This window comes from Carcharhinus amblyrhynchos, chromosome 11 (genome assembly GCF_965287045.1).
Source record: "Carcharhinus amblyrhynchos chromosome 11, sCarAmb.v2.hapA, whole genome shotgun sequence".
In the NCBI taxonomy this organism is placed as follows: Eukaryota; Metazoa; Chordata; class Chondrichthyes; order Carcharhiniformes; family Carcharhinidae; genus Carcharhinus; species Carcharhinus amblyrhynchos.
Window position 1 is genome coordinate 81,807,566 of NC_137334.1, and position 24,029 is coordinate 81,831,594.

Sequence of the window (24,029 nt, forward strand, 5' to 3'; positions counted from 1 at the left end):
TCCTCAAATAGTTTTCATTGCTTTGAGATTCCACCAACCTATGCATCATCTGCAAACTAATCAAACCAGTTACATTTAAAAAAGTGTCCCAGCACTGATCCCTGGTGAACGCAGTAATTCTATAGCACTATACCTGAAGTAGCAGATTCAGTTTGCTACTGCTTCAACCCATCCCTAAATAGGGCACTGGGTTTGTGACTGGAAAAGAGCATATGAAGCTCCAACAGTTAAAATATTCTACCGCAAGACAAACAACTCTTGAAAAAAGTGTGCTATGCTCAATATTAAAGCTTAAGTTTTGATACAGCAGTCACAACCATAAATTACTCCCAGGACAATGCTGTAGAAGCTACACAGGTTAGGCTTAGGTTCAGCCAGTTTCAATTATTTTAATAACCAGCTGTTTCAATGACTCCATCGTAAGTTCAGAAGTTTGTTGATGACTGTACAACATTCAATACAATTTGCAACTGCTCAGACAGAATATGCATCAAGACCTGGACAACATTCAGGCTTAGCCTGGTGAATTGCAAGTAACATTCCCCCCACACAAGTGCCAGGCAATGACTGTCTTTAACAAGACAGAATCTAATTAATCATCCCCTGACATGCAGTGACATTGAATTCTAGGATTAGACATATTAAAGAGGCATTGGAGAACAAGGGGATCAATATCCTGGGGCTAAGCACTGACCAAAAACTGAACACAGTAAAAAGTCTGACAACACCAGGTTTTAGTCCAACCTATTTATTTGATAATATTCTCACTAGCTTTCGAGGGGACAGCCTCTTCGTCAGGTGAATGGAGAGTTCTGGCCTCAGACAGAGCATATAAAGCACAGACAGTTTAGAGATTACTGATTAAAATGCGAATCCTTACACCTAACCTGCTGTTCAAGACCTGAAGTGGCTGATAATGTGAGTGGTAGGAGCACTGATCACAGTTTAAAGAGATGTGTATTGTCTCCAGACAGTACAGTAAGTGAGGTTTTGCAAACCCAGGCAAGTCACGGGGGTTACAGATAGTGCGACATGAACCCAAGATCCCTGTTGAGACCGTCCTCATGTGTGCGGAACTTGGCTATCAAAACCTCACTTACTGTACCGTCTGGAGACAATACACATCTCTTTAAACTGTGATCAGTGCTCCTACCACTCACATTATCAGCCACTTCAGGTCTTGAACAGCAGGTTAGGTGTAAGGATTCGCATTTTAATCAGTAATCTCTAAACTGTCTGTGCTTTATATGGTCTGAGGCCAGAACTCTCCATTCACCTGACGAAGAGGCTGTCCCCTCGAAAGCTAGTGAGAATATTATCAAATAAATAGGTTGGACTAAAACCTGGTGTTGTCAGACTTTTTACTGTGTTTACGCCAGTCCAACGCCGGCATACCCACATCAAAAACTGAACACCAGTGATATAAATACTGTGGCTGCAGCGGCTGATCAGAGTTTGTGAATCCTGCAGCGAGTAACTCACCTCCAGATCCCCCAAAGCCTGTCCACCAACAAGGCATAAAACAGGAGTGTAATGGTACACACTCCATTTGTCTGAATGAATGCAACTTGAACAACACTCAGGCAGCTCATTATCCAGCATATCTACTACCCAAACATTTACTCCCTCCTTCAGATTTGCAATGTACCACTACAAGAGGCACTGCTGCAACTTAAAGCTCCTTCAACAGCATTTGTTCCAAACCCGAGACTGAGATCAGCTGAAAGAACAAGGACAACAGATCCGAGCCACACATCACACTGACTTGGAACTACATCATTATTCCTTCACTGTCATGGGGGTCAAAGTCTTGTAACCCTTCCGAGCCTCACTATGGGTGTACTTGCACCAGATGGACTGCAGCAGTTCAAGGCAGCAGCTCATGAGCAACAAAATGCTGGCCTTGTCAGCAAGGCCCACATCCATTGAATAGAGAAAAGAACTTGCATTCATATACTACTTGAAATTTTATGATGCCTGAAGCAATTTACAGGTTAATTACCTCTGAAGTATAATCCCTATTGGGCTGTAGGCAAAAATACAAAATGAGTGGGATTCCCCAGCCACATTCACCCCAAAAGTGGAGAATCCCACCTGAGGTCAATGGACCTTTGTATGGGCCACCCCACTGCCCACTATGATTCCCATGGTGGACAGATAGGAGGATTCCCCCCAGTATGTCAGTTTCTGCAGACACAAAGTCTCAAACAGCAAATCAGATGGCCTGGTCAGTTAATCTGTATTGGCGGAGATGAATACAAGTTAGGAAAACCTCAATTCACCTTTTTCAGTGAGGATGCAGCATGTTATAGATTCACTTCAAATAATACAAAAAAAAAGTGACAGTTGCACTTAAATAACACTTAAAATCTCATGTGCCTCACAGAAGATCAACAATGAGCAAACAGAATTATTAGGAGGGGTGACCAGAAGTCCAAAGAAGGGATGGTATTGGGGAGACAGATGAAATTTTAGAATCTAAAGTCAAAAGCCACTAATGCTAGAGCAAAGCAATCCTAGAACATACATGATGTGGGAACTGCACATTTGCCTCTGGCTTTAACTTTTATAATGTAAAAACACCTCAGAGCAAAAGTAAAGCTGGTATTCCCAGTACAGTGCAGCAAAAACCACCAAAATCAGCGCAAAAGATCATGAGGATTTCAAGTGCAGATTATATTCAGCATATAGAATTTCAACAATCTTAAATGTTTGCTTAAAAAGCATTGCACCAGAAGCAGGTCCACCTCCTCCACTCACTGAACATGCTTCCAGATCAATTTAATTACTGGTGCATGTTTCTCCATTATGCCCATTGGTAGGTCTTTGAAGATGGTTCTTAAAATCAAGCACTTATGACACAGGCATCTTTTAAATTGACTAGATGTCAGGTGTAACTCAGTTGGCAGCTCTTATTTCTGAAGTAGAAGGTTCCACTTCAACAAAACGTTTATGAATGGGATGGATAGGATAGAGGTGGAGAGACTCCTCCCGCTCAGAAAGGACAGTAGGACTAGGGGGCACAGCCTCAAGATAAAGGGGGGGGCGGTTTAGAACGGAGTTGAGGAAGAACTTCTTCACTCAAAGGGTGGTGAATCTCTGGAATTCTCTGCCCGTTGAAGTGGTGGAGGCTACCTCGCTAAATATTTTTAAGAAGCAGGTTGATGGGTTTTTGATGAGAGGGGATTAAGGGTTATGGGGAGAGGGCGGGAATGTGGAACTGAGCCACGACAGATCAGCCATGATCTTATTGAATGGCAGAGCAGGCTCAAAGGGCCAGATGGCCTACTCCTGCTCCTATTTCTTATGTTCTTAAAATGTCTTGCAATGTCTGGTGTACACAAAATGAAATAGTAAATTGATTTGTAGTGACATCCTAAAGATTGATAGATTTGTTTCAATGAAAATTTGTCACCTCTGGTATTGAATTTTCAAATACTCTGCTGAGCAGTCTCCCTTTTTGAAATATCCAAACTTCAGCTCTCCTTATTGTCTCCTTCCAACTTCTGCTCATCCAACATTCCAGATTTATTGAATTGGCTCCCAGTTCTACAACACCTCAAAGTCGAGATTCTCTGCCTTAGTCCTCTCATAGCCACACACAGCTTCAGACATGCACAATCCCACCCAAACTTGAGAATCTTCTATTCAAGCCCCCTCTGACTGTGCCTTACAGCTCTCCCTCTTCAGCTCATCACTGGGAAAGATTGGTGAATAATTTTTTCATTCATTCATGGGATATGGGTGTTATTGGCTGGCCAGCATTTATTGCCCATCCCTCATTGCCCTTGAGGGCAAATCAGAGTCAACCACATTGCTGTGGCTTTGGAATTACATGTAGATCAGACCAGGTAAGGATGGTAGATTTCCTTCCCTGAAAAAGGAAATCACTGAACCAAATGGGTTTTACTGACAATGGTTTTATGGTCAGTAAATTCAAAATTCCAGGTTTTTATTTGAATTCAAATTCTACATCTGCTGTGAGATTTGAACCCAGGCCCCAGAAAATTAGCTGAGTTTCTGCATTAATAGTCTTATGATAATAGCACTAGGCCAGTGCCTCCCCGTTCAGATCAAAACATGATACAACCATCTGACCTACTGCATCTGTGCTGGCAATTATCTTCAAAGTGCAGTCACTATTTTAGTGTAAGAACACAGTAACTAAATAATGCACAGCAAGATCTAACAACAGCAATGAAATTTGGACATGCACATATTGCAAGAGGCAAATTAATCAAAATACCTAAAAGTACTAATCCATCTCACAGCAAAGTTCCTGACACTCAATTTGTTGAGAAAAATTGTAATCAGTTTTCAGAGTAATTGCCCCAACAGTTTCGATCTCCACAGTAGGTCTCAGTAAATCAGGGTGGATGGAGTGAGTTATGGAAAAATAAGGCCAGTTTTAATCTCCATTTAGAAAAATAGGCATTATGCAGATTTTAAAATATCAGTACCAAAAGGCCATAGGAATAAAAATAATGCAAGGGAAATTTCAAGTTGTGTATAAACACATTTTAGTTCCATAGCCTCAGAGATACTACTGGAACTTTAATCACTTCATACCAAATATTTCAACATTGGTGTGTGAGCCAAAAATTTAATGACCAGTTCAAGGAGACTGGAATTTCCGTATGCCTACTGGCAGTTTTTTTAAAAACGTAATGACATTCTATTTATAGAGTGCCTTTCATATCCTCAGGTGTACTGAAGTGCTTTGTCTCCAATGAATTGCTTCTGAAGTGTAATCACTGTAGTACAGGCTAATGCAACACTGAAGCTGAGCAAGACAAGTTACTAAATCTGGGGTTTTGCATTTCCAGGAATTGGGCAAAGCCACATTTATTGCCTGACCTGAGAAGCAGGGCAGTGGGTTCTCACCTTGAGCCACTACAGCCTTTCTGCTTACACAACGTAGTAACCACCTCCAGACCTCCAACATATCAGCACTCCTCCAGTTCTGACTACTTGAGCAACCCGGATTTTAAATTGCTCCACCACAAGCAACCTTGCCTTCAGCAGTCAATGCCCTGAAGTTGTTTCCATACTTCTTTCCTCCCTTTATATGCTTAAATCCTACCTCTTACCAAGTTTTTGATCTTCGCGCCCCCCCCCCATCCCCCCAATACCTCCTCAGATGGAGCTCAGTTTTAAATGGTGTTTGACAATGTTCTTGTGTGACACTTTAGACATACTACTACATTAAAGATTTGATACCTAACAAAAACTTGTATTTGTAACAAATTCCAGACTACTTAATAATGAAGAAATGACAACATATATCCATTTCAAGCTGGTGTGTGACTCAATGTGATCATTTACAACATTACTGTCCATCATTCTCATGGCAGGGTTTGTTGCAGGAATGAGTTAACGTCTAAGCAACCATAGTGAATTATAATACTTCCTGTGGTTGGCACAACCCTGAACCAGTGTCTTGTTGGCAGAGGGATTATCAATTAAATGACAGATCAAGCAAACCACTCGTCATATGGTGTCAGAATTTGACTAGTTGGACTTAGTGAATTGGGATGCAAATATTCCATCTGTCTCCCTTTCTGCTCCTACCAGATCTGCTATTATGGCAAGTCACATTCCTGTAACTGAGTTTTTGCATTACAGATTTAATGCAGCAAAAGAACTATCAGATTTAGGGGTTTGTTATGCTATTGTCACAAGACTATGGCTTGGTGTTTCCTCAATGCAACTCATTGGAATCAGGTCAGAATATTTCATACAATTAGAGAGAAAGATACAGATGACTAACCTCTGAGCCACTACCAGCTTTAGCAATTGCTTGAACTGATTAGATAAACTCAGAATAGCACCCAATTAAAAATCAAGGTGCTACTCTGAGCTTATCTAGCCAGTTCAAGTAATTGCTAAAGCTGGTAGTGGCCCAGAAATTAGACATCCATCCATCTCTCGCTCAATCCTATGGAATATTCTGATCTGATTTTTTTCAATGCAGCAGATTCGGAGTGCCAGCACAGTGGTTAGCACTGCATGCCACACAGTTCTAGGAACCTGGGTTTGATTGCAGCCTTTGATGTGTGGAGTTTGCATGTTCTCCCACAGTATAAACATGGAGGTTAGGTGGAGGTTTACTCTTGAGGATCTGTGGGCTTTGCCTTCAACATAAAAGCAAAATTTTAAATTAAACTATTTATAGCAGCCTAGGGGATTTGAAATAAGACAAAGCATGAGCAGAAAGTGGTAGAATGCTTAGATCAGAAACAAAGTGTATGAAACGAAACAGGTTTTAAGCAACTGCAGAGGCAGGAGAGTCAAAGGAAGGATCTGTGAAAAAGGTGAAAGTCAGAAGAAATTAAATGACAAGGCATGACTGTGCAAGGCAAAAGGAGATGGTAATGAGACAAGACAAAAAAGGGACAAAAGATGGATCTACAGGAAGTATAACTGGCAATGACATTCACGATCAACAGCTGCAGTGTTAACATAAATGGAAGTAATGGTTGTTATTTGAAATTGCTGAACTCGGTTAAAGCTGAAAGGTTGCAAAGTGCCAAATTAAAAATGAGGGGCATTGAGTTTCTCAAGCTTCACTGGAAGAGGAGGCCAGTGTGGGTGTGTGGCAAGAAATCAAAATGACAGCTCCTCCATGATCCTGAATGAATATTTCTCATCAGTATTTACTGTTGAGAAAAGCATGGATGTTAGGAGACTTGGGCAAATAAACTGCAACGTCTTGAGAAGTGTACATATTTCAGAGGTGGTGTGCTGGAAGTCTTAAAGCGCATCAAGGTAAATAAATCTTAAGGACCTGGATGAAATGTATCCCAGGACATCGTGGGAGGCTAGGGAGGAAATTGTGGGTCCCCTACCAGAGATGTTTGAATCATCGATAGTCACAGGTGAGGTGCCTGAAGATTGGAGGTTGGCAAATATTATGCCTTTGTTTAAAAAGGGCTGCAGGGAAAAGCCTGGGAACCACAGGCCGGTGAGCCTCACATCTGTGGTGGGTAAGTTGTTGGAAGGTTTTTGAAGAGACAGGATCTATAGGCATTTAGAGATGCAAGGGCTGATTAGGGACAGTCAGCATGGCTTTGAGAGTGTCTCAAATCTGATTGAGTTTTTTGAAGAGGTAGCTAAGGTAAGTGAGGGCAGTGCAGTTGATGTTGACTACATGGACTTTAGCAAGGCCTTTGACAAGGCATGGTAGGTTGTTGCACAAGGTCAAATCTCTCAGGATCCAGAGTGAGGTAGCTAAATGAATACTTGATGACAGAAGCCAGAGGATGGTTGTAAAGGGTTGTTTTTCAAACTGGAGACCCATGACCAGCAGTGTACCTCAGGGATCAGTGCTAGGTCCACTGTTATTTGACGTTTATATTAATGATTTGGGAGAGAATATAGGAAGCATAGTTACTTAGTTTGCAGGTGACATCAAGATTGGTGGCATAGTGGACAGTGAAGGTGATTATCTCAGATTGTAATGGGATCTTGATCAATTGGGCCAGTGGACTGATGAATGGCACATGGAGGTAATACATTTTGGTAGATCGAACCAGGGTAGGGCTTACTCAGTTAATGGTAGGGCACTGGGAAGAGCTACAGAAAAAGAGATCTAGGGGTACAGGTTCATGGCTCCTTAAAAGTAGTCACAGGTGGACATAGTGCTTGGTTTCACTGGTTAGAACATTGAATACAGGAACTTGGACATCTTGAAGTCGTACAAGACATTGTTAAGGCCATACTTGGAATACTGTGTGCAGTTCTGATCAGCTATTATAGAAAAAGATATTAAACTAGAAAGAGGGTGCAAAGATTACTAGGATGCTACCAGGACTTGATGGTTACAGTTATAAGGGGAGGCTGGATAGACTGGCATTTTTCTCTCTGGACTGTAGGAGGCTAAGGGGCTATCTCAGAGGTCTATAAAATGATGAAGTGCATAGATCAGTTAGATAGTCAAATCTTTTCCCAAAGGTAGGGGAGTCCAAAACTAGAGGGCATAGATTTAAGGAGAGAGGGGAGAGATACAAAAAGGGTCCAGAGGGGCAATTTTTCCACAGACTCTGGTGAGTGTCTGCAACAAGCTGTCAGAGGTAGTAGTAGAGGCATGTACAATTTTGTCTTTTTAAAAGCGTTAGACAATTACATAGTTAAGATGGGTATAGAGGGATATGGGACAAACACTGGCATTGGGACTAGCTTCGGGGTTTTAAAACAAAAAAAGAGACAGCATGAACAAGTGGGGCTGAAGGGTCCATTTCCATGCTGTAAACTTCTATGACAGTCAACCAGAAGCTCAGTCATGCTTGTCCTACGATGTTATCATTCAGTTAATTGCCCACTGCATGGGGCAAATTGTTAGTAGTGAATAATACATTATTATTCACCATTGTTCCCAGAAAATTCATCTCCAAACTCCATGGCCTGGGGTTGGCTCCTCCCTCTGCAACTGGATCCTAGATTTCCTAACCCACAGTAAGGAAGGGCAGCAACACTCCTCCATGATCATGCTCAACACCTGTGTCCTCAGCCCCTTACTATATTCTTAATAAACTTAAGGCAAAATTCCACCCGACTCGATTTTCTCATTTGCTGATGACACCACCGTGGTGGGGCAGATCTCAAACAATGAGACGGAGTACAGGAAAGAGATAGAGAATCTGGTGAAATGATGTAACAATATCCTCTCCCTCAATGTCAACAAAACCACCGTTTGTTGTTTCTTGCCATCTTGGACAGAGCAGGAGCCATACCAAGCTGTGAAACAACCAGAACAAATGCTTTCTATGGTGTATCTGTAAAAGTTGATGTGAGCTGTTGATGCAACCTGGCACCCAGGTTGATAAGGTTGTTAAGAAGGCGTACGGTGAGTTAGCTTTTATTGGTAGAGGGATTGAATTTCAGAACCATGAGGTCATGTTGCAACTGTACAAAACTCTGGTGCGGCCGCACTTGGGAGTATTGTGTACAGTTCTGGTTGCCGCATTATAAGGGGGATTTGGAGGCACTGGAAAAGGTGCAGAGGAGGTTTACCAGGATGTTGCCTGGTATGGTGGGGAGGTCTTATGGAGGAAAGGCTGAGGGACTTGAGGTTGTTTTCGTTAGAAAGAAGGTGGTTAAGCGGTGACCTAATTGAGGCACACAAGATGATCAGAGGGTTAGATAGGATGGATAGTGAGAGCCTTTTTCCTCAGATGGTGATGGTTAACGAGGGGACATAGCTTTAAGTTAAGGGGTGGTAATTATAGGACCTATGTCAGAGGTAGGTTCTTTACTCAGGAGGGTAGTAAGGGAATGCCCTGCCTGCAATAGTTGTGGACTCACCAACTTTAAGAGCGTTCAATTGGTCAGTGGCTAGGCATATGGATAACATTGGAATAGTTTAGGTGTAGGTCATTAGATTCGTTCTACTGGTCGGCACAACATTGAGGGCCGAAGGGCCTGTACTGTGCTGTAATGTTCTAAGTTCTAAAGGAGATGGACATGCCTCTGTCTATATCAATGGGGACAAAGTGGAAATGGTCGAGAACTTCAAGCTTCTAGGTGTCCAGATCATCAACATTCCTGGTCTCACCATGCTGACACTATAGTTAAGAAAGCCCATCAACTCCTCTACTTTCTCAGGTGCCTAAGGAAATTTGGCACGGCCACTACAGCTCACATCAACTTTTACAGATGCACCATAGAAAGCATTTGTTCTGGTTGTTTCACAGCTTGGTATGGCTCCTGCTCTGTCCAAGATCACAAGAAACAACAAACGGTTGTGAACAACACCCAGTCCATCATGCAAACCAGTCTCCCATCCAATGATTTTATCTATACTTTCTGCTGCCTCAAAAAAAGCAGCCAGCATAAATGAAGGACCCAACACACAGCACACATACACTTCCACCTTGTTTTGTCAGGAAAAAGATAAGTTTGAAGTCACATACCAACCAACTTGAGAACAGCTTCTTCCCTGCTGCCAGACTTTTGAATGTCCCTACCTCACACTAAGTTGATCTTTTTCTACATCCTTATTATGACCAACACTACATTCTGCACTTTTCCTTCTTTATGTACAGTATACTTCACCTGTATAGCGCGCAAGAAACAATTTTCAGTGTAATACATGTGACAATAATAAATCCTATCAATATAATAAATTGAACTAGATTGCAGTTTTACCCAAGTGCACTATTTGGGGCCTTGGGTGATAGGTACAGAGGAAGTAAAAAGGGGCAGGGAGTGCATCTCCTGACAGCCTGGCTGCAATGGAATCTTGAAAAAGGGGTTAGCGATGATAGAAAAATGGACCTCAAAAAAAGGTACATATAGGAAAGTCAAAATGTCCCAAAGGCTTTTTAAGTATATTCATTGTAGTAATGTAGGAAACATGACAGCAATTTGTGCACAGCAAGGTCTCAAAAAGCAATATGATAATGATCAGATAATCTGCATTGAGATGTTGATGGAGGATAAATATTGGCCAAAATACCAAGGCAAAGTCCCCTGCTCTACTGCGAAGTAGTGCCATGAAATCTTATGTTAGCTTGCTCTCTCCAGTGGACGTCTCAGCTAAAATATTGCAGCTCAGACACAACTGCACTGTAGTAACCACCTAAACTTTGCGCTCAAATCTCCATAGTGGGACTTGAATTCTAGTTGCCTGAATCAGAAACAAAAATGGCACCCAGTAAGATATTGATGACTCAACCTAACAATTTATAGTACAATTTCACTCAAAGACTTTGAAGACAAATTCTTGGTGCCAACATATTTGGGTATAAAAGTGAGCTCAATGCAGCTGAGGGGCTCCAATTAACAAAAATACTAGACAAACCGGCTCTCAAGCAAATACTCAAAAAAAGTCAAATATTTACACTACAAATTGGCCTCGGAATACACCTTGCAGGATACACAAGTTATTTAGACTTACCACAAAAAGTGTTAAAGCATCTTTATTTGTAATCAATTCTTACTTAGAGTTAACTGCAGCATACCAGGGATCTGCAGGAGCAATTTCACCTAGTGAAGCCTGTTAGAATGACAGTCTTATTGCAGCATTATAAATTCTAAGGAAAATACTTTTAATGTAAATTTACTTTAGTGTAAATGTGACAAATAGCTTGTCAGCTATGGATGATGTAACATTGAAAATGCACTAATTAGCACTACAGTAATTTTGAGCAAAGAATATTGATTTCCTGCAACAAACCTTAACTTACCCAATCTTCAGATCAAATAGTCACAAGATCCTCCGTTCCTGATATGCATGCAATTTCAGCCACACCCACTAAACTAAAAAGACTTAGAACGGAAGTCCAGGTTTAATCTGAATATGAAAAATTCTCTGTACACTGCACTGTATGGGGCAACTGATGGAAATTTGCAAAGTACAACAAAAACCTGATCATTTACTGTGTAATTTTGTGAACAGCTGTTTACACCACCCTGGCCACAACATATTCAAAATGATACAGTACTCCCACTTATTGTGTTTCAATGTAAAGAAACCGCACAGGGTGAGTTTTACAACCACTTGTACACTTTCCAATTGCAGTCATGTAATGTAGAAAACACAGCAAACCATTTACAGAATCCTACAGTGCAGAAGCAGGCCATTCGGCCCATTAGCTCTGCACCAACCACAGACCACCAAGGCCCTATCCCCATAATTCCATGCATTAATGCTAGTTAGTCCCCCTGACACTAAGGGGTAATTTAGCATGACCAATCTACCCAACTGCACATCTTTAGAGTGTGGGAAGAAACCAGAGTACCTAGAGAAAACCCAATGAGTGAGCCAAGCCAGGAATCAAACCCAGGTCCCTAGTGCTGTGAGACAGCAATGTTAACCACTATGCCACCCCATTTGTTTACAGCAAGGTCCCACAAACACCAATGGTAACAACCAGATTGTTTTGTTTAGTAGTGTTGATTTATCCCTCAATGTTGGTCAGGAGACACTGAAAAAAATCAGTAGGCCATTTGCCCCTTCAAGCCTACCCATCATTCAACATGCCCATGACTGACAATCTCTCTCAACACCATTCTACAGCACTCCTCCCATGCGCCTTGACACCTTTAGAGCCGAGAAACCCATTTCCTTCTTAAATATATCAGTAATTTGGCCTCCACAACATTCTTCGTCAGAGAATTCCACAGGTTCACCATCCGTTGAGTGAAGATGTTTCACCTCATCAGTCTAAATGGCCTACTCCACATGGAGACCGTGACCCCTTCTAGATCCCCCAGCCACATCAAACAAAAATCTCCGCATCCAGTCTGTCTAATCAGGTCTCCTCTCATGTTTCTGAATTCCAGTCGCTCCAATCTTTCCTCATACTACAACGAGGAATCAGCCTGGTTAACCTTCGCTGTATTCACTCCATGGCAAGTATGTCCTTTAAGTAAGGAGACCAAACAGTTAGAGAGAAAAGCAGATATGCAGGCAAATCTCAGAAGGATAAAAATACTAGAGGGGATTTCAATTCCTCCAACATTAAATCGGGGTAGGCAAAGTGTGAAAGACTTAGAAGTCAGAATTAAGTGTGCCCAGGAGAGCTTTTTAATCAAGCACAGAAAGTCCTACAAGCACAGGGGGCGGTGGTTGACCTAATCTTAGAGAACAAAGCTGGACAGGTGGTAGAGTAGTCAGTGGGGGAACCATTTCAATGATAGTGACCATGGGAAAATTCAGATAGACCAAAAATAAGGTTTTGAACTGGGGGGAATGCCAATATTAAACAGGATAAGACAGAATCTGGCCAAAGTGGACTAGGAGCAGCTGCTTGTAGGAAGATCCACAGACTCAAAAAGGAATGAGAGAGAGTGTACAATGCCAACACGCTCCTGTAAGAGGTAAGCAATGGGACCAACAAGTCCAGAGAATCCTGGATGTCAAAGGAGTATTCAGGATTGGATATGATAAGAAAAAAAGGGAGGCTTATGGCAGATTCAGGGGCTCAAAACAGTGCAAGCCTTAGAAGAGTATAGAAAGTGCAAGGGTGGTGAAATAAAATAAATTAGGTGAGCAAAAAGTGGCATGAGAAAACATCGATGGGCAAAACAAAAGGAAAATCCCATGGTATTTTATAATATATTAAGGGCAACAGGATAACCTGAGGAAGAGAAGGGCCAATTAGGGACCAAAGAGTCAGATATAGGTGAGAGATTCAACGAATATTTTGCTTCTCTGTTCACTACGGAAAGGGACGAAGTATAAAACGCAGGCAGCGGAACTGTGACATAATTGAACAGATTAGCATGGTTGGGGTTTGCAGTTCTTATGCGCTTGAAATTGGATACATCTCCAGGCCCAGGTGAGATGTATCCTCAGCTGCTGTGCAAGACATAGGAGACTGCAGAGGCATTAATGCAACTCCTTTCTGGCCACAGGAAAACTCCCAGCCACCTGACAAAGGGACAGGCTGTCCCAAAAGCTTGAGGCTTTTGCTACAAATAAACCTGTTTGGACTTTAAACTGGTTGTGGGATTTATTTGGGTTTTACCTCAGTCCAATGCCAGCATCTCCACATCATAGAAGTGCCAGAGGACTGGACAACAATGTGGTACTGTTATTCAAAAAAGGAAAGTGGGGAAAACCAGGTAATTACAGACCAGTTAGTCTAACATCAATGGTGTGGAAATTATTGGAAAAATCTGAGGAATAGAATTTATCTTCACTTGGAGAGGGGAGGATCAATCAAGGATAGTCAGAATGGGGGTGTGTGTGTGTGTGTGTGTGTGTGTGTGGTCGTCATGTTTAACAGATTTGATTCACTATTTCAAGGACATAACCAGGTGTGCAGATGAGGGTAGTGCAATCCAAAACGTGTGCTGGTTAGTTGCATTGCCCATAGTAAATTCTCCCTCAGTGTACCCACCAGCGCACTAGAGTGGCGACTAAGGGATTTAGAAAGTAACTTCACTGCAGCGTTAACGTAAGCCCACTTGTGACATTAATAAATGAACAAACAGCTGATGTAGTCTACATGGACTTCAGTAAGGCTTTTGATAAGGTCCTGCATGGGAAACTGGTCAAGAGGGTAAGAACCCATGGAACCAGGACAATCTGGCAAGTTGGATCCAAAATAGGCTTCCACTCAAAAACAATCTTCGACCGTTCCGCTAAGCCTATGTCTAGTGGTGTATCTCATGAATGGATGCTGGGTCTCTTGTTGCTTGTAGTGTGTTAATGATCAAGATGTGAATGTGAAGGATATGATCAGCAAATTTGCAGATGACACAAAAATTGATGGTGTGGTAAGTGAGGAAGAAAGCCTCAGATTACAGAATGATAGACCAGCTGGTCAGATGGGCAAAACAGTAGTAAATGGAATTTAACCTTAAAAGTGTTAGCCCTCCCAGAATGCATCACCTTACAAGGCAAGGGAGTATACAATGAATGTTAAAACACTAGAAGTACAGAGGACCAGAGGGTCCATGGAGTGTATGTTCAAACACTGTTGAAGGCAGCAGGATAGCTAGATAAAGATGGTTAAGAGGCCTATGGGATACTTGCCTTTATTTGCCAAGGCATGGAATATAAGAGCAGGGAGGTTATGATGGAGCTGTATAAAATACTTGTTGGGCCTCAGCTAGAATATTATACTCAGTTCTGATGGTCACACTATAGAAAAGGTATGATAACACTAGAAAGGGTGCAGAGGAGATTCACTAGGATGTTGTGTGGGCTACAGCATTTCAGCAACGTGGAAAGCTGGGGTTGTTTTTAGGAGCTGAGAAGGCTGAGGTAGTGGGGTGGTGGCTCATCAAGGTGTACAAAATTATGAGGAACTTGGAGGGTAGAAACTGTTCCTTTTGGTATTGGGGTTAACAATCAGGGGGCATAGGTTTAAAGTAAACAGCAAGAGATTTAGAAGAGTCTGGAAGGAACACTTTTTCACCCAGAGCATGGTAGAAGTCTGGAGCTCTCTGCCTGAAAAGGTGGTAGAGGCAGGAACCCTCAACATTCGAGAGGCAATCAGAACAGCATTCGAAACATCATAGTATACAAGGCTACAGATGAAGTGCTGGAAAATGGGATTAGAATAGATAGGTATTTGATGGCCAGTTCTGATGTGATAGGCTGAAGGGCTCCTCTCCGTGCTGTAAAGCTATGGCGGTGGCGGCGGGGGGGGGGAATTTCCAGCTGCACTCACCCTAAAACCAGAAAATCCTGCCCAAGATCAATGGACTGCCTCCCTCCTGCTAGATTCCAATGGCAGGTGGGACAAAAAATTCCTGTGACTAAAACTGCATATAATGCTCCAGGTGTGGTCTCACCAAGGTGCAGTACAGCTGCAGTAAGACATCCTTGCTTTTGTACTTGAGTCCTTATGCAATGAAAGCCAAAATCCCATTTGCCTCCCTGGTTGTTGTACTGTATGCTTACTTTTTGAAAAGGTGGTCATCAGTGCACATATGTTTTGCCAGAGAGGCAGTTTTAAGGGATTAAACAGACTAACTGAAAACAGCAAGTTCCAGATTGTGGGGCCTAGTCAGCAATTATACCCCCATATAATGCACCAAAATGACAAATCAGTACTGAGGAAGCACTCAATTGTCAAACACCATCTTTCACATGAGGTTTTAAAACAAGGCTCTGGCTGCCTGCTCAGTGGATACAAACAATTCCATGACATTAGTGTCCTGGTGACTATTCCTTCATTTACTGCCAAAAAAGGCCGACATTTTCCTCATTCCCACTCTTGCCTTTATTTTAAAGGAAGAGGATTTTGCTGTTTAAATTAGTTGCCACACTTGCCTAATAAAAAGTGCATGACCTTAATTCAAAAAGTAATTGAATGGTTCAGTGCATTTAGGATGTCCTGAAAATGCAATTAGACAATATAAATTCATATATTAAGTAGATGAAAGTGTGATTAAAAAGGACCTGCCTGAAGTGGGGCAAGTCAAGCAGATTAGCATTAAGGAGTGAAAGTAAACTGCCATGGTGAAGCACGGGGTGTGAAATCTCTTTGGCGCAAACAAAACTCTGCAATCTACTAAAAACAAAAAATCTCAAATTTCAAGCTGACTCACTAATAATTGGCAATTTATCAGCTATCCAACACTACAAATTGGAATGACACATGCCCTACCATAAACCATCAACCAAGTGCATCTTGCACATTTTATAGAATCATAGAAAAACTACATTTTGTTTAATTACTTTGATTTCTTTAATTTTTAAGAAAATAGAGATTTATGCAGCAATTTGCATTTATTTACTGTTTTTAAACAAAGTCTCTTAAGCAAATAAACAAAACTCGAAACCAAGACGTTTTAAATCAGTTTTAAGAAATGTCATTGAGGGGGGTACGGGGGAAGAAATTCCAGGGTTAAGGCAGAGAACTGTCTAATGAAGAAATTCGGGGCTGCATGTGAACACAGATTGCACAAATTGAGGGATTGCAGAGCTGGTAAAGATTACACAGATACGGAAGGGCGAGGGTAGAGAGAGCTTTGAAAACATAAAAACTGAGCCAATGAAGGTCAGCAAGCACAGAGGTGATGGATGAATTGGACTCGATGTGACAAAAGCAAAGCACTGCAGATGCCAGGAAATCTGAAATCAACAGAAAATCCTGGAAATATTCAGCAGGTCAGGTCAATTATACTTCATCAGAATTTGGCACAAAGGATACCAATGAGCTCAAGTTTATAAAAGGTGCAAGATTTAAGGAAAGTCACACAGCATAGAACAGTCAAGTCTACAAATGACAGGCATGATGACCATTTCGGATGAACTGAGGTGGAAGAGAGAAGGGTGATATTATGGAAATAGGGATGGGATTGTGGGGCGGGGGGGGATTAGATATTCTTATGATTATTCAACAGAAATTAAATGGCTTGGTGGGTGGGGGGGGGGGGGTGGAAAGAGTGGGAAAAGAGAACTGAAATTGAGCTACACAGTATCTTAGAATTTAAATCTTTGTGGCAGAGCTGCTGTTTACTAATCTGGGTGGTGTCAACCTAATACTCTACAGTTAATAGATGTGTGAACATAATTTTGTTTATTTGCCACAATTTGCCTGTTGGCATTGACAATGAAACAAAAATGATCTGATGTTTGCCTCTGGAAAACAAACTAAATGTTGTCATAGGTACCTGATTTTTTGCCACCCCTGCATGGCCATGTTATTGGAAAAACAGTGCACCTTTCTTATTTGGCTAGAATTTCAAAATCACCACACTTATCACCTCCCGCCTATAATTTTCAGTGTTAGCACCACCTCTAGAGTCTGTCATACTGTGCAGTGCAGATGGAGGCCATTTAGCATGTCCTGTGCCAATTACTATTTCCTATTATTGAAATTACCACAATCTCCTTCTGCCACCATTTTAGGCAGTCCATTCTTGATCATAACTTTCTGCATTAAAATTTGCTTCCCCTCCCCCATCACCCGCTCAGCTGATAAAGGAGCAGTGCTCCGAAAGCTAGTGGTTTTTGCTACCAAATAAACCTATGGGACTTTAAGCTAGTGTTGAGACTTAATGAGTTAACCCAAGTGCAACACCAGCATCTCTATGTCATTATTAATTTTGCAATCAAAGGTTTCCTGCATCACTCCACTTTCAAAACTCAGCAGAAACAAATTTTAAGTAAATTAGAAGAACAGAAAATGCTGCAAATACTCATCATGTCAGGTAGTGTCTGTAGACAGTTAATTTTTCAGTTCTTACTGGCCTGTTGTCAGAACTGAAAGGAGTTAGAGATTAAATGAATTTTAAGCAAATACAGAGGCAGGGATTGGATGAGTGGAAGGCAAAAGAGACTGGCAGTTTCGTTTTCCAGCATCTGCAGCATTTTGCATTCAAAAACAAATCACAGGACATCAGTAATTATGAATAATTTTTCATAGAGTTTCAACTTAAATGAAATATCATATGCATCTGCACATGAAATTTAACATTCACAAGCTAACATTCTACAAATCAAGCACTGACTTACTGCATCATAATTATCTACTCACTTAAAAATGAATGAAAAACTAGTAATTAAATATGAAGCTTTTTATCACTAATCTCTGGTAACTGATGAGAATTTTCATCATTGGGATAGAACAAAAAAGGAACAATTAATCATTTTTCTTTAAATTAGTTGTGGAAATGCTGCAAAATAAAATAGGCAGGCTACCATCTGTTGACACAATGAAATCATATCCGTAACTACAAGGATGGAAAATAAAATCCTGGCACACATCATAAAATTCCACATACACTAGACCTCTGTACATTTTTATAACCTACACACCTAAAGCTCAGATCCATGCCCCATGCAACCATGATTTTGCCTGATAACTAGGACACTGTACAGTCAGTGACAGTGCCTTGTAACATTCCACTTTGACATCCTTGCTAATCTCAGTCTTAGACGTTTACATTTTCCAAATAAAAATCAGCCACTTTCCTCTCAACGTTTTTGTTGTTCCAAAGTAAAATAGTTTGTTCAGATTTAATTCCCATAACTTAATATTTATTGACATATTCACCAACTCAACTCCCCTGCTTAAAAATTTCCAAGTTATATTCCAGATGCTATGGGACAAAAATACTGCTCACAGGATGTGGGCGATTTAAAATAGCACTGTGAATGGGACTACGTGACTAATAATTAGTTCATTAAATACAAGATCATAATGTTTTAGTTTTTGAAAAAATACAAAAGGTCACTTCTCAATTCACACACATGCCATGAGGTGGCTTGTACAACTGTATATTTCCAGGATTGTGGAGTTAGTTAGCATTGCAAGTTTAGAAGAAAAACAGGTTGACCTTCAGGCAGAACCCTCCCCCCACACATCCTCTTCTCCTCGGTCAAGAGAACAAACAGAGGAGAAAAATCAGTGAGATTGACTTAGAAGTTTCAACCCCACCTTTGACCATAGCAGACTTATTCTTCATTTCTACTACGGAATTACTGGGAAAGTCTGAGTTACTATCTAGAATTGCATTTTTGACCTCATGAAACTAAATATCACATGCAGTAGGACATTTCCAACCTTTACTTGCACTCTGGACAACAGCCTTAAAGTAGAAAATAAAAGTGTATTTAATATAGCAGAGCATTTGGTTAAACTCAGCAGTTTTAAATCTGCAATTAATACAGAAGATAAGAGTGCAGGAAGCTATTTTCACCTCAAGTGCTTTTCTATTTCCCTGAACAAACATAGGATACATACAAAATGTGGCTGGAGACGGCCAATTGCCTCCAAAAATCAGCCTCACATGGGACATTCTCCCATTTCTCTCCCCTCTTTCAAAAACCTCAGGTTTTTGCCTGGCATTTCTGTGATGTGGCCAGGACCATAGCTCAATGCCGTGGGGAATCAGTTCTGAATCCATGTGCTACAGCTTGCTCCTCCACCCTCAAAACCTGGAATATTATAGTGACTTGCTGGGCTTTGGCACTAGCGTAGCAGTGAAGTTTGCCATCCCAGAGCAAAAATTAAATAGACACTTTTGTTCAAGTCCCATCAAAACAAAAGAACATAATTAGGAGGAGCAAGCATTGAGCCTGCTCCACTATTCAATACAATCTTGGCTGATCTCATCTAAGCCTCATCTCCAACTTCCTAACCACACTCATAGCTCTTCATCCTGCTACCAATTAAAAACCTAACTCTCTCCTCAAATTTGTCCTGGCATCCACTGCACTCTGGGATAAAGAATTCCACAGATTCACAATGTTTGAGTAATGTAATTCCTCATTTCTGTTTTAAATGTGCCACCTCTTAGCCAAAAACTATGGCCTCTTGTTCTAGAATGAACAAGGGAAAACATCCGTACTACATATACAGTCAATCTCCTTAAGTATCTGCTATAACTCAATTAGATCTCCTCTGATTCTTCTAAACTCTAGTGATATCAGCATCAACTGTTCAACCTTTCTTCGTAAGACAAGTCCGTCAGCCCCGAAATCAATCTAATGAAACCTCTGAACCACTTCTAATGTATTTATATCCTTCAAGTAAGGAGATCAAAAATATACAAAAAAGCCCCACCCTTCATTTATTGCTGGTCCAGAAAAATCAGACACAAGTTAACCATGACACACGTTAGGTCAGAGACTCACCTCAGGATCAGATGTGACACAAGACTGCTTTAATTTCTGACTTGCAATGACGCAAATATGACTAAAAGAGTACACAGTTTTCTTGGAAGTGGTCGTCGCCAGGGGAAGGTGTTCAAATGAAAATTCTCATGTCATCCTCCAACACAAGCAACACATCAGGCTTGTCTCAAAAGATCATTAAATTGCACAAGATAGGAAAGGCCCTCAAGTGGAACTTGGGTCTAGCAATCTCATCAATCTGCTTCATAGGACTTGTCTTCACAACTTTAATGGCAATGGTCTTATTTTAAGTGAATTTTAAGACATATATTGCAAATTGTTTCGGCGGAGGATAGTGGCCCCCAATGAATGCATTAATGACACAGGCTCAGAAATATTAATGCCACATTGCACTTCAGGATCATAAGCAGATTTTGAATAGTGTAATTTTTAGTTCCCATAGTACTGTTAAATTGAAAGATCTATATATAGCAAATCCAAGATTAGTTCAGTTGGCCAAATGGCGAGTGTGGTGCAGAATATTGCCATTAGCATAGGTTCAATCCCCACACCAGTTCTTGCGGACTGCCTCTTTTCGCCTTGTTCAGAAATATCTGTTTCAGTACCTGGACACCACAAGGGCAAACTGCAACAACATATGATAATGTTCCAGTATAGTTAAAAAAAACAAACAGGGGTTACTGAAAAGGACCATGAAAGACAGTTGGTGAATTTTAACAAAAGAATTAGACAATACTGCAGTAGTCATATTGCACTATAGAATTTCAGGTCCAACATCGGTCCTGTCTTAAAGAATACTCTGAATGCTGGAAATCACAATTAGAAACAGAAAAGGGCCAGAAATACTCATGAGACCAGGCAGCATCATAGATGGAGAAACAAGTAATATTTTGGGTCAACATCCTTTAATCAGAACTGGCAAAAGTTAGATGTAAACAGATTTTGTTCAAGGTGAACGGGACATGGACAAAGGGAAGACTTGCAACAGGTGAAAAATAGGAGACTAAATGACAGGAGTCAGTCCTCCAGGGATAAACAAATGATGAGTCTGCTGCCAGTCCCACCCATTGTTTCTCTTTTTGCTTCCAGTCAGCAGCACACCTACTCCAAGCACATCATCCTGTGTGTTTCTTTTCTGCCCCATCAGCATTTCTGGCTCCTGTAAAACTGTCATTCAGAATGCTGCCTGGACTGAGTATTTCCAGCATTCTCTTTTAGATTATCCCTGGCTATAATCATTCACTAGGTCATCACAAAAATTAAGCGGCTGGCATTAGTGATATTAAAAAACCACCAGTAAAATTAAAAAGGCACTAAACTAATTGAATTAAATGCTATAACATGTGACAAGGTGCAGAAGCTGCACTGCAGACATGACCTGAAACGTTCAGCATCGAAAGCTTCCAGTCACAACTAAGATGACACAAATCGAGAAAAAGGAGGCAGAAGAGGAAAAGGAGAGAAAGCAAACCAAGTCACAGAACACCCAAAAGAGGTTGGTCACAATGGTACAGTCTGGTTTCATTGTGGCAAAGTCGAAAATTTGATTAGCTCCATTTGTGGTTGAGATATCTAATAGTTAAACTACAATGCTCCCTCAGAGGAAGTTTCCTGGGTTTTAACAGTGTTTTCACTGGTAGGAACAATAGGATCAAAGACAACAGATCAGAAGCCATCATAACTATGCCAGCCAAAAAAAAAGTTACCTAGTCTAATGCCATGACCCAGTTCTTGGCCTGTAGCCTTATAAGGCTTCCCAGTTTTTTTTTTACATCAAATTTAGGGTTTGCGTTTCTGCCACTCAGGCAGTGCCAACAGTGGTTTAACTAAAAGGCTTGGCTCAGGTGCAAAAGTCAATCTATAAGCAGATTTTCAAAAACTCCCGGAAAAGTTAATGCTTAATCCATTCCACTGTTGTGTAGTTAGCATATTTGACAGCAAAAGCAGACAAACTTTGAAAAGACACAAACATTCACAATTGATGGAACGTTGCCGCATGGTAGGTTGCTGCATAATGTTAAATCTCATGGGACCCAAAGTGAGGTACCTAAATGGATACAAAATTTGTAAAGAGTTGTTTTGCAAACTGGAGGCCTGTGACCAGCAGTGTGCCTCAGGGATCAGTGCTCATTCTGCTGTTATTTGTCATTTATATTAATGATTTGGATGAGAATACAGGAGGCATGGTTGGTAAGTTTGCAGATGACACCAAGATTGGTGGCATTGTGGACAGTGAAGGTCACCTCAGATTGCAACAGGATCTTGATCAATTGGAGCAGTGGGCTGACGAATGGAAGATGAAGTTTAATTTAGATAAATACAAGGTGATGCATTTTGGTAGACTGAACCAGGACAGGACAGGACTTAATGGTAGGGTGCTGGGGGGAGTTACAGAACAAAGATCTATGGGTACATGTTCATAGCTCCTAGAAAGTGGAGTCACAAGTGGACAGAGTAGTGAAGAAGGCATTCAACATGCTTGGTCTCATTGGTCAGAATACGGTCAGAACACTGAATATAGGAATTGGGATGTCTTATTGAAGTTGGACAAAACATTGGTAAGGCCACATATGGAATACTGTATACAGTTCTGGTCACCCTATTATAGAAAAGGATATTATTAAACTAGAAAGAGTGCAGAAAAGATTTACTAGGATGCTACTGGGAGTTGGTTTGAGTTAGGAGAGGCTGGATAGACTGGAACCTTTTTTGAGCATAGAAGGCTGAGGGGTAATCTTAGAGGTCTATGAAATAATGAAGGGCACAGATCAGCTGGATAGTCATTATCTTTTCCCAAAGATCGGAAGTCAAACTAGAGGGCATAGGTTTAAGGTGAGAGAGAAGAGATACAAAAGTGTCCAGAGGGGCAACTTTTTCCACAGAGGATGGTGAGTGTCTGGAATAAGCTGCTAGAGGTAGTAACAGAGGCAGGTATAATTTTTCTTTTAAAAAGCATTTAGACAGTTACGTGGGTAAGAGGAATATGGGCCAAATGCACACAATTGGGATTAGCTTATGGGTTTAAAAAAGGACAGCATGGACAAATTGGCCCAAAGGGCCCATTTCCACACTATAAACCTCTGACTAACTCCTGTGTTAGCCTCACTGCAATAGTCGGAGACGCAGATATGATAAAGGAACAAGTTAGACCAAATTACACTAAATGAGAAACATGAATGGTTAAAATTCCTAGAGTCAATGGGTAAGTATCTGAAGAGATTTCTGGACAAAATGCTCACCATTAAGAGATTACAAAGCCACCTCCACAAAACAGAAATCAGAATAATGAATTATCTTATGGTCCACAAAAAAGCAATATCTATCACATTCAATTTCATTTAAATTAGATACATTCAGAAGATTTCATATTATACTGTGCTCACACTGACTTCTTGGCCAAATCTCTCTGCACACCAAATATAGATTAGCACAACAGCTTTTTTTTTTAAAAACACAGCAGTTCACACATGAACAGTACAAAACAAAGCAATAATGCTGAACCAGAATTCAGAGACGGACTGTCCTAAAGAACCAGCAATTTGGTGTGCAAGAACTGCAAACCACAACAGTTTGTCAATTCAGCTCCCAAAGGGACGGTGCAGCTGGTTAGTCATTCAACTTCAGACTTAATATAGCCTAGGCTGATGTGATAAAATGTAGTAAGAAAACAAATAAAACAGCTTTTAATTCAACTCCTTTCAGGTATGTGTTTACAAACTTCCTATAGGTTGGATCTAAAGACTATCAAATGAGGGTGTGTTCTTGCAAGTAACAATGGTCAACATGGCGTAATAAGGGTGCTCAAAAGTTGAGGTTAAATGCTCACTGCAGCACAGTACTTTGTTCTGAATTTAACCCAATCCGTGCTCACCCTACAGTTTATGCTGTTAAGTGTGAAGAATATTTGACTCACAGGAGCCATATCCTTCTTGACTTTCACATTTAAAGAAAGCAGCTTAGGTCATTTGTGTCGCAAAAATAAATT

General features: G+C 40.9%; 1 protein-coding gene across 1 annotated transcript in view; it reads right to left on the reverse strand.

The window, feature by feature from the left end:
* Nucleotides 1–24,029, reverse strand: part of LOC145350293 (ras-related protein O-RAL) — a 59,041-nt gene that overhangs the window by 29,493 nt on the left and 5,519 nt on the right. The gene's annotated exons all lie outside the window — the stretch shown is intronic.